Source organism: Anthonomus grandis, chromosome 8 (assembly GCF_022605725.1).
Source record: "Anthonomus grandis grandis chromosome 8, icAntGran1.3, whole genome shotgun sequence".
In the NCBI taxonomy this organism is placed as follows: domain Eukaryota; kingdom Metazoa; phylum Arthropoda; class Insecta; order Coleoptera; family Curculionidae; genus Anthonomus; species Anthonomus grandis.
In genome coordinates this window covers 24385683-24399391 of record NC_065553.1, presented here as the reverse complement: position 1 = coordinate 24399391, position 13709 = coordinate 24385683, and the positions used below count along the sequence as shown (strand labels likewise).

Sequence of the window (13709 nt, the reverse complement as noted above, 5' to 3'; positions counted from 1 at the left end):
ACATTAACAATAATAATAATAATAATAATAGTAATATTAATAATATTAATAATAATAATAATGATATTCTTTATTTAGCACCTGGCTAGTACATATAACAAATATTTTATTATACATGTGTGTAACATAATAAATTCCTTAAAATTAAATTATAATTGATTCTTAAAAAAATTAAAAACTTTTCTATTAAACATATTCAGTATTGTTGCTTCTTTAATATTTACTGGTAGGTTGTTAAACAGGCGAATTCCATCAAAAAACAGTGATTTTTGTAAAGCAGTGGTATTAACATATTGAATATTGTAGTTCTGCTTTTACCGAGTATTGAATTGATAGAAGTTTTATCTTTTTTCTAAAAACGTCGCTAAATAAATTGGTTTATGGGTGTCTACACATCTTGTCTGCGTTTTATCTTAATTCGTATTTCGTTAATGCTGACTAACGATTGTGCGTAAAAATGGTATATGACTTTTACTATAACGGCAAGTTTAAAACGTTACGTAACAAAATGTTTATTTGTTACAGCGAACTACATTTAGTCTTCTTAAAAAAACTACGGTTATTGTGGCAGAAAAGGAGCCATAGAAACATAACCCTATATAACACGAAAATCCCTATTATTTGTACTTCGTTACTGTTGATTGTGCATTTACAAAGAATTTTCTTTCTCGTCTCTGTTCTCATTTTCGGATAGTTGTGCAGCGGCCTTCATACCACAAAGATTGCCACTGAAATTAGGTCGTATCGTTGCAAGGGCGTCGCCAGAGAGGGGCAGAGGTTAACGCTAGAGGTCTAGCGTTAACCTCTAGACCTCTAGCATTAACCTCTAGAGGCCTAGAGGTTAACGCTAAACTAGGCTAATTGAAACTTTACTTTTGAAAACGTACATTTCGTAACTTATCACTTATTAATTTCTAATTTCACTTAATAATTAGGCAACTTCAATCTAAGATAAGGCTTTATTATACCTATACATATTTACATTTCGGGGGCTCGAAGCGCTCGCAAGTGAAAAGCGAATTGAAACGATTACGCTCACTTTGAGCCAAGGACCTACGGATACTACAGAAAACGTACGACTTTGCCAAAGACGCCCAGTATCTGAAAAGAAAATTCAATCATTCCTGGTTGGAAATGTACTCACCATGGTTAGCATTCTCCCGCCAACAAAACGGAGCCTTCTGTAAATTCTGTACACTATTTCCACCCAATCTGAGCTCCGTTAGAGGTGTTTTAGGTTCGTTCATTATAAGGCCGTTTTGTAAGTTCAAAGATGTTCATGAATACTGCAGAAAACACGCAGATACTCACTTTCATAAGACGGCATTGGAAGCAGCTAAATCTTTTCTTGATAATGTGCCAGTAGATGTGCAAATTAACAAATATTCTCAGGAAAGTCTTGAAAAAACAGGAAAATTATAAGATCGATTATTTCCTGCATTGCGTTTTGCGGATCCCACGACCTAGCATTAAGGGGGGCAAGCTATGGTGATGGAATTCTGGAAGGGCTGTATAAGATGCGAATTGACGCAGGAGGCACTATTTTAAAAAACCACCTTGAGCATGGAAAGAAAAATGCAAGTTGTCGATCGGTTGACATCCAGAATGAGATTATTAGTATTTGTGGAGATGTTATTAAGGCCGATTGCATCAAAAATGTGAAGATATCGCAAGCATATGGCATTTTAGCAAACGAAACAGCGGATATCTCTGGAAAGGAACAGCTCTCAGTTGGCATAAGATATTTTGATGAGGAAACCAGCAACATTAAAGAAGTATTCCTCGGATTTGCTAAGCTTACAGCCTTGGACGCTAAATCGATTGCCACGGCAATAAACGAATTCCTGACGAAAGAGGAACTCGATCCAGATAAATGCGTTGGTTTGGGATTCGATGGTTGTTCCACGATGTCTGGAAAAGAAGGTGGCGTTCAGACTATTTTGCGTAAAAATACAAGAAAGCACTATTTTTTCATTGCTCGTCACATAAACTCAACCTGGTAATCAATGATCTGAATGCTCTGCCGAAGATCCGAAATACAGTTGGGGCCATCAAAGATATAATTACATTTTTTCGTGAATCGGTTCTAAGAAAATTAATACCCAATATTCCCAAGCTGTGCGAAACAAGAGAATTTTGAGTTTAAGAGTTTTTAAAGAGAACTTTTGTGATATAATGAAGGCACTAGAAAACCTGTCTCGGGATGGCAATATTGCGACAAGGAAACATGCATATCAGCTCCATGCTGCAGCATGGTAGTTTCGTTTATTTTTAGCCTTGGATTGATAGCCAAATTTTCCGCTCTTTTGGAACCAACAGTAAACGTGCTCCAATCAGTCTCCTTGGATGCAGTTCATGCATCACAGCATATTGGTCGTATTTTAAAGCTGATCAAAAACCACCGTGAGAATCCCGAAAAAATAACAGAAGAAATTTTCAAAGATGCTTCTGTTATTGCGGAAAAAATTGGATTGGATATGAAATCAATACCGCGTACTGCTGAAAGATAACAACACCGTAGCAACCACCCATTAAAAAGCCCCTCAGAATTTTGGCGCAGGTCCATAACAATTCCTTATTTGGACTCAATTATAAATTCCCTAGAAATAAGGTTTTCTGAAGAAAATAGACCATCATTTACTTTGTCAAAACTACGTCCTGCGCAAATGAAAAACATTTCTTTGGGAGAACTTGAAGAGGCTTGCGAGTAATTTAAAAAATTTTACGGTATCCAAAATGAGATAGAGCTTTGGAAAAAAATATCGGAGGAAAAACCAGAATCGGTCAAAATGAGTGTTGTGGACATCCTCAAGGAAACTAATGATTTCTTTCCTGAAATTAAGAAGGCTTTACAGATCCTTGTTGCATTACGACTCGTACAGTTCAAAGGTCATTTAGTAGCCTTAGGAGAATCAAAACCTGGTTGAGGAGCACTATGTCTGAAACTCGACTCAATGGCCTCGCTATGATGAGTGTACACAGGCAACACATTTTTAAAAACTTGGACGATTGTGTTAACAAAGTGACTAACGAATTCGCAAAGATCCCTAGAAGATTATGTTTCAGTTCATTTTCATGTAAATATTTTGTTCGGTTTTTATTTTTTTTAATTAAAATTTTTGTTTTTTGTCTTTAGTTCTTTCATGCTGCCCCTCCCTAGCTTACCGGCTGGCGACGCCCATTTATGGTTGCCAGCCGTCAAAGTCCAGAACGCAGCATATATCGTTTGCTAGCAACGTATTTATAGTCCGCGCCCGTTGTTATTTAATCTGAAACTCCCAAGCGAATTTTGTAATTTTTTGTATAGATAATAACAACGAATGGAGGTTTGCAACCATCTTAGATCGGTTAATATATTTATTATTTATGTTAAAAAAATTCCTTATTTAAATTCTTTGTGACTTTAGGGAGTATAGTCATTTACATTTTTTAACATCCCGCTATTCAATAACTCTTTATAAAAAGGCGTTTATGGAGGTTTGAAACAATTATTATAAATCAGTTCAGATATTATTGATATCTTAGATAACTTAGATTGATAACTTAGACAAAAAAAGAGAGAGAAGACGTGTTACACGCATTACATACATAAGTTAGGTAAAAGGCCATGTTCGACTTTAAAAATTAATATTAAAATTGCCTTTGTAATGTTTTCCCCAGCGATGATCAATTTAATGTAGAAAGCATAGATTCAACTGGTGTATATTAACCACAGTTCAAGATAATCCTGAGAGCTTTATTTTGCTGTAATTGAAGCCTATTTATGTTTCCTTGTGTACAATATATACAATATAATAGTGTTAAATATTAACTTTTTAGACCATAGTGACAAACAAGCTGAAATACGAGATAAAAATGAATTTTTTTACCTAATTTTTTACAAACGTAATCTATGTGCAATGAAAAGTTCAACTTGAAACAAAATCTACTTGATCTCCATTTATATTTACAGTACAGCCTGATTCATAAAATTTATTATAATTTGTCTTTGACCCCAACACAGTACATTTTGTTTCCTTTATATTTAATTTTAATTTATTTTTGCACAACTAATCATACAAAATATGCATCTCAGAGTACATTATTCTGGTAATGTTTTTGAAGTCCTTTCCTATCACGTAAATCACAGTGTCGTCCGCAAACAAGTTAATAAATGCAAAATTACGCAAAACTGTATTTATATGGTTTACGTAAATTATAAATAATAAGGGCCCAAGAACACTGCCCTGTGGCACACCTAGTTTGCTTATTTGAAAATCGATCACCTACTTTAGTTCTAGTACATCTGTTACTTAATCCTTAATCCATTTTAATACAGTACTTTTAACTCCATATAACATTAGTCTCTTAATAAGGATATCGCCATCTATAGTCTCAAATGCCCGTTTTAAGTCGATAAAAATGCTAAGCACAACATTTTCATCGTTTATTTTTTTTCTCCACTTAGCATAAATACTGTAAGGCCGACTCGCATGAATGGTTATTGCTAAATCCGGATTGTCCAACATAGAGTAAGTGGTTTTCCTCAAAATAGTGCCTCAATTGCTGACATACAATTGTTTCGATGATCTTATCTACAACAGGGAGTAAATTAATGGGTTGAAGTTCTTCTGGGAGGGTTGGACACTTTAGGGATGGGAATTACAACAATTGTCGCCAGTTTAGTTGGAAAATATAATACCCGATGTGACAAATAAGGAGCCCCCAATAAGAATTTTATTTATAATTACACTACATAACAGGTATAATCCCAATAACAAAGTAGGATACCTAATAAAAAATAAACTTAAGGCAAAATACAAATTGAAACAGGTAAAATTCAATTAATACAAGTAACTAACTAAAAATTACAAAAAGAAAAATATATAAACTATACATTAACGGACAAAATGTATAGTTATATGTTATACGGACGGTTTTATTTGAATATGCCTAGAGTACTGATGTTCCATATACAAGGGGATTCAAAATTAAGTGCAAAGATTTTAACGGCGTATTTACCAGCCAAAAATAGGCATTTTTTTCATATGAACGTATGTCCTAACTTACTTCGTTTTCTAGATACAGAGTGTAAAAGTTTTTTAATAAAATCGGTTTTTTATCAATTATTCAAAATCCTTTCAGCCGATTTAAATGAAATTTGGTAATAATCTGTGCCTGGCCTTATTAAAACAAGTAAGTAAGTAGGGGGTGTGACCTTTGTTAGCAGTAATTGGTGTTCCTCCATAACCATGACATATTTGTCATTATTGACGTTCTGGTGTTTACAGTTGGATTAGTTTTTTTTCGTGTGGTTGTTCTTCATTTTTCTTTTGAAAAATGAAGAAAAACCGAACGAAGAAAAAAATCTTTTGAAAAATTGAAGCTCGTCGGATGTACTCGTTAAGATTTCCTCATCGTCGGCTGCCTAACTGCAGAACTTTCAGCAACTCTCATCAGCATCTCCGAGAATTTGGAAGATTCCAAACTACCAGAATAAATGTTGGTAGACCGCGTGAAGTTTGCAACGTCATGACGGAGGAGGAAATTCTGCAACTTATTGAGGAGAATCCTGCGTTAAGCACGAAGCAAATTGCACGGGACTTAAATCTTCGTCAATCGACAGTTTGGAGGGTTTTACATGAATATAATTTTTATCCATACCATATCCAGTACTTGCAGGGTTTGCTCCCACGAGATTTTCCCTAGCAGATACAATTCGTAAGATGGATACTAAATAATTTTGCCAGGGATCCGAACTTTTTATCTCGCATCCTATTTACGGATGAAGCCCAATTTACCCGCGATAGGGTCGTTAATTATCATAACATCCATGTTTGGAAAATTAAAAGTCCCTCCAAAATTCGACAGTCAAGAGCAGTTCAGATTGAATGTTTGGGCAAGGATTCTTGCTGACTTTTTAATTGGTCCATTTATTCTTCCCCGAACTTTAAATGGTTATACAGACCTGGACTTTTTACAGAATTATTTACCCGGTTTATTGGAGGATGTGCCGTTGAATATTAGCCAAAATATTTATTTTATGCACAATGGAGCCCCTTCCCTTTTTCGAATAACTGTCCGCGAATATTGAGACATTGAATTCTCCAGACGCTGGATCGGCCGAGCAGGTCCATTAGCTTGGCCACCGCGTTCCCCAGACTGTACCTCGCTAGATTTCTTTCTATGGGACCATGTTAAAAGCCTGGTGTATGATGCAGGACCAGTTCCTTTTATTGAAATCTTACAATAACGGATATTTTAAGCCTTCGAGGTAGTCAGAAACACACCCGAAATTTTTGGACGTGTTCGGTAGTCCATAAGGCGAAGAATGGAGGCAGTCATTTCCAGCATTTGTTATGAAAATCTGCTTTTGTATATATCTGTTACTTAGGCTAAGTTAAATTTGGAAAAGAAATTAAATGAATCTCAATAATCAATGCGAATTTATTATTTGTTTTAATAGGGCCAGGCACAGATTTTGATTTTTTTCCTAGAAAAAAAGCTAGATATGAGTTGTATAATTAATTGTCAAAAAAACGATGGCGTACTATAATTTTACCTATAAGTACCAAGTAGGTAGCCCCTGAAATGCCACTGGAATTAATAAATTTATTTTATTTCCATCAAAGGAGAGCCTTTATAATGACAAATAAGCCTACCAAATTTTATTTAAATCTGCTGAAAGGATTTTGAATAATTGATAAAAAACCGATTTTAATAAGAAACTTTTACACTCTGTATCTAAAAAAGGAAACAAGTTAGGACATATATTTATATGAAAAAAAGTTCTTATTTTTGGCTGGTAAATATGCCCTTGAAATCTTTGCACTCAATTTTGAATTACCCTGTATAATGAAAAGCAACAATATTTTTAAAGATTTTATTGCGCTAAAGTAATAAACCAAGGAGAATAGAAATGAGGAGAATGATCTGTTGCTACACCTGTGTACCCAAAAATGAACAAAAATTAGTTTCAAAAAGGTGCCACATCGGCGCTGCGCATAAGGGTACCTCTCAAGCAGCACACAAAGTCTACTACGAAACAAAATTATTTTATATTAGTTATATTAAGAGCGATATAACAATAAAATATTACTTAACAACTTAAATTAAAATACAACCTTATTTTATAAGAAAATTTTCTAGATATATTTGTCACAGTTTAAGCAATATTTTTATAATGATGACTTATAACAATCTTTTTAAACTATATTGTTTTAAGCAAAATTTATTATTTAGTTGCTTTGTAATTGTTTTAAAATATATCTAGACAACAGATATAAAATCATTTTATAAAGGTTTTGTAGTAACTTATCTTAGGTGAACAAAGACTTTGATATAAAACAAATTATTTTCAGGGACTTTATAGTTATAAGGATTATGTTCATAAAAATTCAAATAGTATTTATAAAAGCTTTAGAAAGTAAACATGTGTTCTTGTCCACAAAATTGTTGTTTAAGAAGATTATTCAACTTTTTGAAGACTATGCTTAATTATTAATAAATTAATTTAAAAGTATAATTTTTTTCAAAATGTCTAGAATTTCTTCCTGGAAAAACTTTAAAACTCGGGAAATTTTAAAAGGAAAGTAAAGAAGAATATTTTAAAAACCATATCATTAAAAATCATTTATTCGGATTCAAATATTAGAGAGGTGATATATCGTTGTCTGCATCAGAGGACATTTATCAACCTGAATCTGATATTGAAGATGTTGAAGTAGCAGCTATAAATAGTACTAATAGGGTTAACAAACTTACTGACATTTCTAAAAACATAGAGTCCAATAGTGAGCTAAGATTAAGAGCAATAAACTATAATATAAGTCACGATTTTTAGAAAAAAATTCCAAATAACATTACATCCTTTAGATCTCTTAGAATAACACAATTATCTTTAAATTTAAAACTTTTCTCTTTAATTTTACACCTATAAAAGGGCTATCTGTAAGCTGTTGATAGCATTCGAATTTTTTATAAAATAAAAATATATATCACTTCTATTAAGGATAAAATAATTATGTTATATTAGTGTTTCTTATAAAATTAAATAGACATTTATGTAGAATTATTTCCGCCATGTTGGCTTTTACGAATTTAAATAAATGGATAATTTTAAGAGAAACGTAGGTGCTTGAATTGCTTAAATTGATTAAGTTTGTGATATTTCTAATTAATTTATGTACATGATATAAGTGTAATGCAAATTGAGCGAAAATGTATTATATAGAGCGAAATTTGTTTTAATTTTAAGAAATTCTTTTTACTTCTCAAAAGGTATGGAGCTTATTGACCTTGTTAAATTTATTAATCTCTATAAGTGGGATAAAATAATCTCATCCGAATTCAAATTGTGTTGATTGAAATATTTATATTTTATAATTGTATTAATATAGTTTCATAAATGAGTAATAAAACAATAATATAACGTTAATAAAATAATTTTGTAAATGCTTTATTATGAACTGGAATCGATTTTATAATCTCATATAAAACTATTAAACGAGCTTAATGAAATAAATATGTTTTATTAGCGTGGGCCATTTTTGAGTTTATACACGATTTAAAGCTTAGAAGAGTAACTTGATCGACAATAACGTTTCTTTATAATGTTATATAGCGTGCTGTATGATTTCAACCACATTTGTGTTGCTTGGGCTCATTCTGATTGGCTGAACCCACCTTTTGATAATGTTATACACCTAATGATATATAGGCAGCTGAAAATATTTGTAACTAAAAATTTTTTTGTTTACTCCAATGATTTTTTATTACATTAAAAAAAGGAAAGATACACAAAATATGTTTTTTTTTTTAGTTTTTTGGATGAAATACCAGAAAAAAATTAATTAAGTATTCTTATGAAAATAGAAAATTAATATTCTTAGCAATCCCAAAGAATTAATATTAAAATTAGTTATAGAATTAACATCCATTTAAACAATTAATGATCAGGCGGATGCAAAGCGGAGCCGTTAATAAATTTAATCTCGAATAAAAATACTGATAAAAATAAAAATTATAAAGGTTATAAAATAATAAATGAATAAATAGTAATCCTGTCATACATGACAAAATTAATAAAAAGAAAATGATTTACGTGAAATGATTTATTTTGTAGGTCTGGCTATATTTCAGGATTTCATTAACATCTCACATTTATTCTCCAAAAGAATTTTTAAATAAATACTATTTAATAAATATATAGATGAAGTATTGATTAGAAAACGGTCCATATAAAAATACTATAAGTTTGTATAAATAATCATTTTCGTTCCACAGAGTATGTTGAGTAGAATGTGTCTTATAAAAATATGTAATACATTAAATTACCTAAAATAGTGACAGATACACAATTATTGTAATTAAACACTAATTTTGATTTTACACTTATTGAATGTACAGGGTGGGCCATCAAAAACGTACCGCAAGGCATAACTGCTAGGGAATTTTTTTTATTGATTATGGCGCCGATTAAAAGATTTACCCAAAGAATTAAAACTCGTCTAACCGCATCTTCTTAAAAAAAATCGTTTTGATAACCTTTAAATAAAAATCTGTTATTTATTACTATCAGGTTTAAATTCGATGAGATTTGTCCTCGGAGTCGGATGGGGCTATATGAGCCACGTGATTGACAATTAGATATTCAACATTTTTCTCTTTTTTACACTGTTTTGGTTTACGCTACAAAAATATTTTTTGACAATAAAACAGCAATTAAAAACGCAATTTAACCTTAATTAAAAAAAATTTAATTACCATTTTGCATTATATTTATTATTTTTGTTCCCATTAGGGCCTTCTTTGGACAAAAAATCACAGACTACATTATTAAATAGGAACTCAAGCTTTGCATTAGAATTTTTCTGAGTATTTTCCTCATCATCATTCGGTAAATACTTCGTCCTCAATTTATCATTGCACAATATAAGCAATAATTGTCGCAATTACAAGAAATTACTTTAATAAAGTGCAAAATTTGGCAGTAAAAAGAAACTCAATTAATAGGAAAAAAAGTTTCTTTAGAAGAAAATAGTTATTAGTTGACACCAATGAGAAAATAATGCAAAATATGCTTAAACATTTGTTTCCATAAAATTGATTGGTAAACAATATTCGAAAAAAAAACAAAAAGGTTCTACGATGAAAGCTACAATGATGATTTACCATTTTCTGGTTCACTGAATGACGATTTTTGGCATTTTCAGGTAATGGACATGCCATTCGCCGTAAAGTTCCTTCGTGTCTGGTAAGTATTTTTATCGATTACTTTACGACATATCCTGACAGCATCAAATACCTGTCGCCACTTTCAAAATCTATTTTCATTCTGCAAAAACGAAATTGAGGCGAAACAGTTTTTGGTATATAAAATTCGAAACATAAATATGATGAATAAAAAAAAATTAATTCATAGTTTTATAAAACTATACTGACCTGTGGTGCCTTAAAAAGTGTTAAAAGCCTTCTATTTTCTTTTTCCTCTTTTTTCAATAAGAACGGGAGCCAATCGTGCAACCGCGAATGTTACAATGCCTTATCCCCATTAAAAACAAATTTAAAAACGATTGTTATCAAAAAAAAATTTTTTTGCAGAGTAACCAATCAAAGCGAGATACACGTCTGACCAACAACGCTAAGGTGGCTACTTTGGGAACCCAGTTATTGTTAATCAGTCTCCTTATATCCAGTCTGCTTGTAATAAACCATATAACAAAATCCAAAGATTTTATTTAAATAAACAAAATACTTTAGGGGCAACAGCAGACGACCCAAATTTGTCACTAAATATTTCAATATAATACTTACTGCTAAACTCATAAAATTAATGTGGGTAGAATCTCTTATTGGCAATAACCTCGCGACATAAGTTTGTGTTGTGTATTTATCTATATTATTTATTGTAACTTTCGGTCTTCCTTGTTGTGAACAATATTATTTATTAGAAAATTTTTGTGATATGCTGCAAAAATAAACCATGTATTTTGCTTTACTAAAACTAATTTTTGTTGTAACACTTTTCTTTAAAAAACTTTTTTTTAAGAGGGTGATCAATCATTAACCCAATGACCTGTATACATGTACTAGTTTCAACTATGAACAGTGAGTTTTCCGTATAACAAACGTTAACTTAGACTAAAATATTAGTAATATTCATTATAATTTACTAAAACATACTTTGTAAACAGGATGGTCCAGGCTAGATCTTGAAAAAAAGTAAACTCATCTTAGTAATTTTGTTAGACAAACATCCATGGTGTCAAAGTTCAAAAAATATATACTGGTTTAGTCCTTCAAAATAATCGAATTTTTTTTCTGTATTAAAAACGCCTTTAATGACTTAAATTAAATATTAAGGGTTAAGGTTTTAAGGTTTCAAGGTAGTGAGGCTACCTTTTGAGAAATTTTTCAATTTCAAGTAACAATTTTTCAAAAAAAAAGTTTGCCAGTGTTTTTCTGAACAAAATATTCTGTTAAATTTTAACAAAAAACGACCCTTGAGTATGTGCACTTCAATGCAGCGTTTCCATTTAAAGAGGAAAAAATTAAAATTTTTTGAAAAGTTTCAACTCCCTGTATTTTGCAATAATATTGACCCTATATGGTTTATATTGAGAGGTTGCACAATATATTGTGTTAATCAAAAATAGTTTGATTTTTATTATGCAATAGAGATTTATTGTGTCGTTTGTGGATAATATTGCACAATATTTCAGTTTAAATTTTCTTTCGTGCTGGTCTGTACACAACGATGGGTTCAAAAGCAAAAGAGGAAAAAAGAACGTTTATTTTAGAACTTATCGAGGTTTACCACTCTTTGCCAGCTTTACAAAAAGCAAAGAGTACAGCAACAGGATTAAGAAAAATGAACAATATGATGAATTGTTGCAGAAATATAAAGAGAAATACCCTTAAGCTGATAAAAAACAATTAATCAGTGAACTAAATTCACTACGAACTAACTTTAGGAAAGAGCTAAAAAAAAATAAATGATTCAGAACGTAGTGGAGTAGGTATCAATAACGTAGTGGAACCCACATTGTGGTATTTTAATGAAATGAAGTTTCTAGTCGGTATTGAAGAACCATGTAGTTCCCAAAATACCATGGAAAATGAGGACATTGAGAGCCCGAATGTAAAAAATAATACCAATAAATCAGCAAGAATAGAAGAAAAAACAGTAAGTACTTAAAATATATACAATATTTAAATGCTTTTTATGTATTATGCAAATTTATTTTGCCATGCAACTTGGCCTTCATTATTAAAGTAGTGGCAATAATTATCCCTGACATATTTTGCGTACACAGTTGGATTCCGGGAGTGGAATGTCTGCAATAATGTTGTTGGTGCAGTGACTCTCCATGCGCCTTGAATAATTTTACCCGACTCTTGATCTTCAATATCGATGGTGGTTTTATCAATGTATGTATTCGATTGTTATGTATCTGAGCGTTTTTAGGGCTTAGCGCATTAGGTCGTTGAAACACGCCAAATACGCCAAAAGTGTTCTCTACAATACGTCAAGCACGACTTAGGCCGGAATTAAATATCCGTTGTTCTGCAGTTAATCCAGTTTGTGCATAAGGTTTCATAAAATTTTTTGTCACAAAAAATTTGTTATCCGATAAGGCTCTGCCAAATGCAGTGGCACTCAAAACACCTCCATCAGATATTCGTCCATTAATTCCAGCATCGACCATTAAAAATTCATAATTTGAATTAACAACGGCCAACAACACGATACTAAAAAATTTCTTATAGTTATAATAGTGTGAACCGCTGTGGAGTGGTTGCTTAATGGACACGTGTTTCCCATCTACTGCCCCCAAACAATTCGGAAAATTCCATTGATTTTTAAATCCTCTCACAACAGCCTTCCATTCTGCTTCTGTCTCCGGAATCTGAAATGAAAAATGAAAAGAGGAGAATTAGACTAGTTGTTTCAAATAGTATAATAGGTTTTCAAAACACTATTGTTTATAGAAAGCAGATGGTCCTCTTAAGAAAAAAAAAGAAAAAAGATGATACGACTGGGTTACTAGCTTTAGCTGGTAAAGAATTGGAGACCAGAGAGTGACTTCGAGAAAATTGCTGCTGCCTAGGCAATAGAACTAGCAAAAATGAAACCAGACCAATAGTTATTTGCAAAGAAAGGTATCAATGACATTTTATTTGAAGGCCAGTTAGGAACTCTTCACAGAGATTCAAATACATACGAGAGATACAAATTAATGTAAGTCGTACATCTACTCCCTTCACCTATGTCCCACCAGGCCCGGCAAGCAACGCTTCATCGTATGAATCATTGCAATACTTATCACCTGGGTACAATAACGAAATGCAGTCTGGTAATCAGTCAACTGACACTGCTAGTAATTTTTTTTCAAACTTTGCAGATATTTAATAATTTAAATTTAATTATGAAATAAACTAGTTAAGTTCTATTCGCATGTTGATTTTAATTGTTTTGACTTACCTTTATATAATCCCTTAGCTTGTAAATTATAGCTGCAGACGTTTTCATAACAATTTCACCTATGGATTGTGGAGATATGGCACTGGTGAATTTTAAATCTTGAAAACTGTTGCCTGTAGCTAAATATCGTAGTGTGATTGACAGTCGCTGACTAGCAGGAATAACATCTCTCATAGTGGTATTTATTTTTTCTATTTCAGGTGTAACCATTTTTAATAATTCACTAAATGTTGTATAATCCATT

General features: G+C 31.8%; 1 protein-coding gene across 1 annotated transcript in view; it reads right to left on the bottom strand.

Moving 5' to 3' along the window:
* The window catches only part of LOC126739489 (homeobox protein araucan), a 197003-nt gene extending 186454 nt beyond the window's left edge, over positions 1 to 10549 (bottom strand). The window contains exon 1 of the mRNA XM_050445190.1: positions 10423 to 10549. The gene's annotated coding sequence lies outside the window, so the exon portion shown is untranslated. The remainder of the gene's footprint in view (positions 1 to 10422) is intronic.
* Positions 10550 to 13709: the final 3160 nt, after the last annotated feature.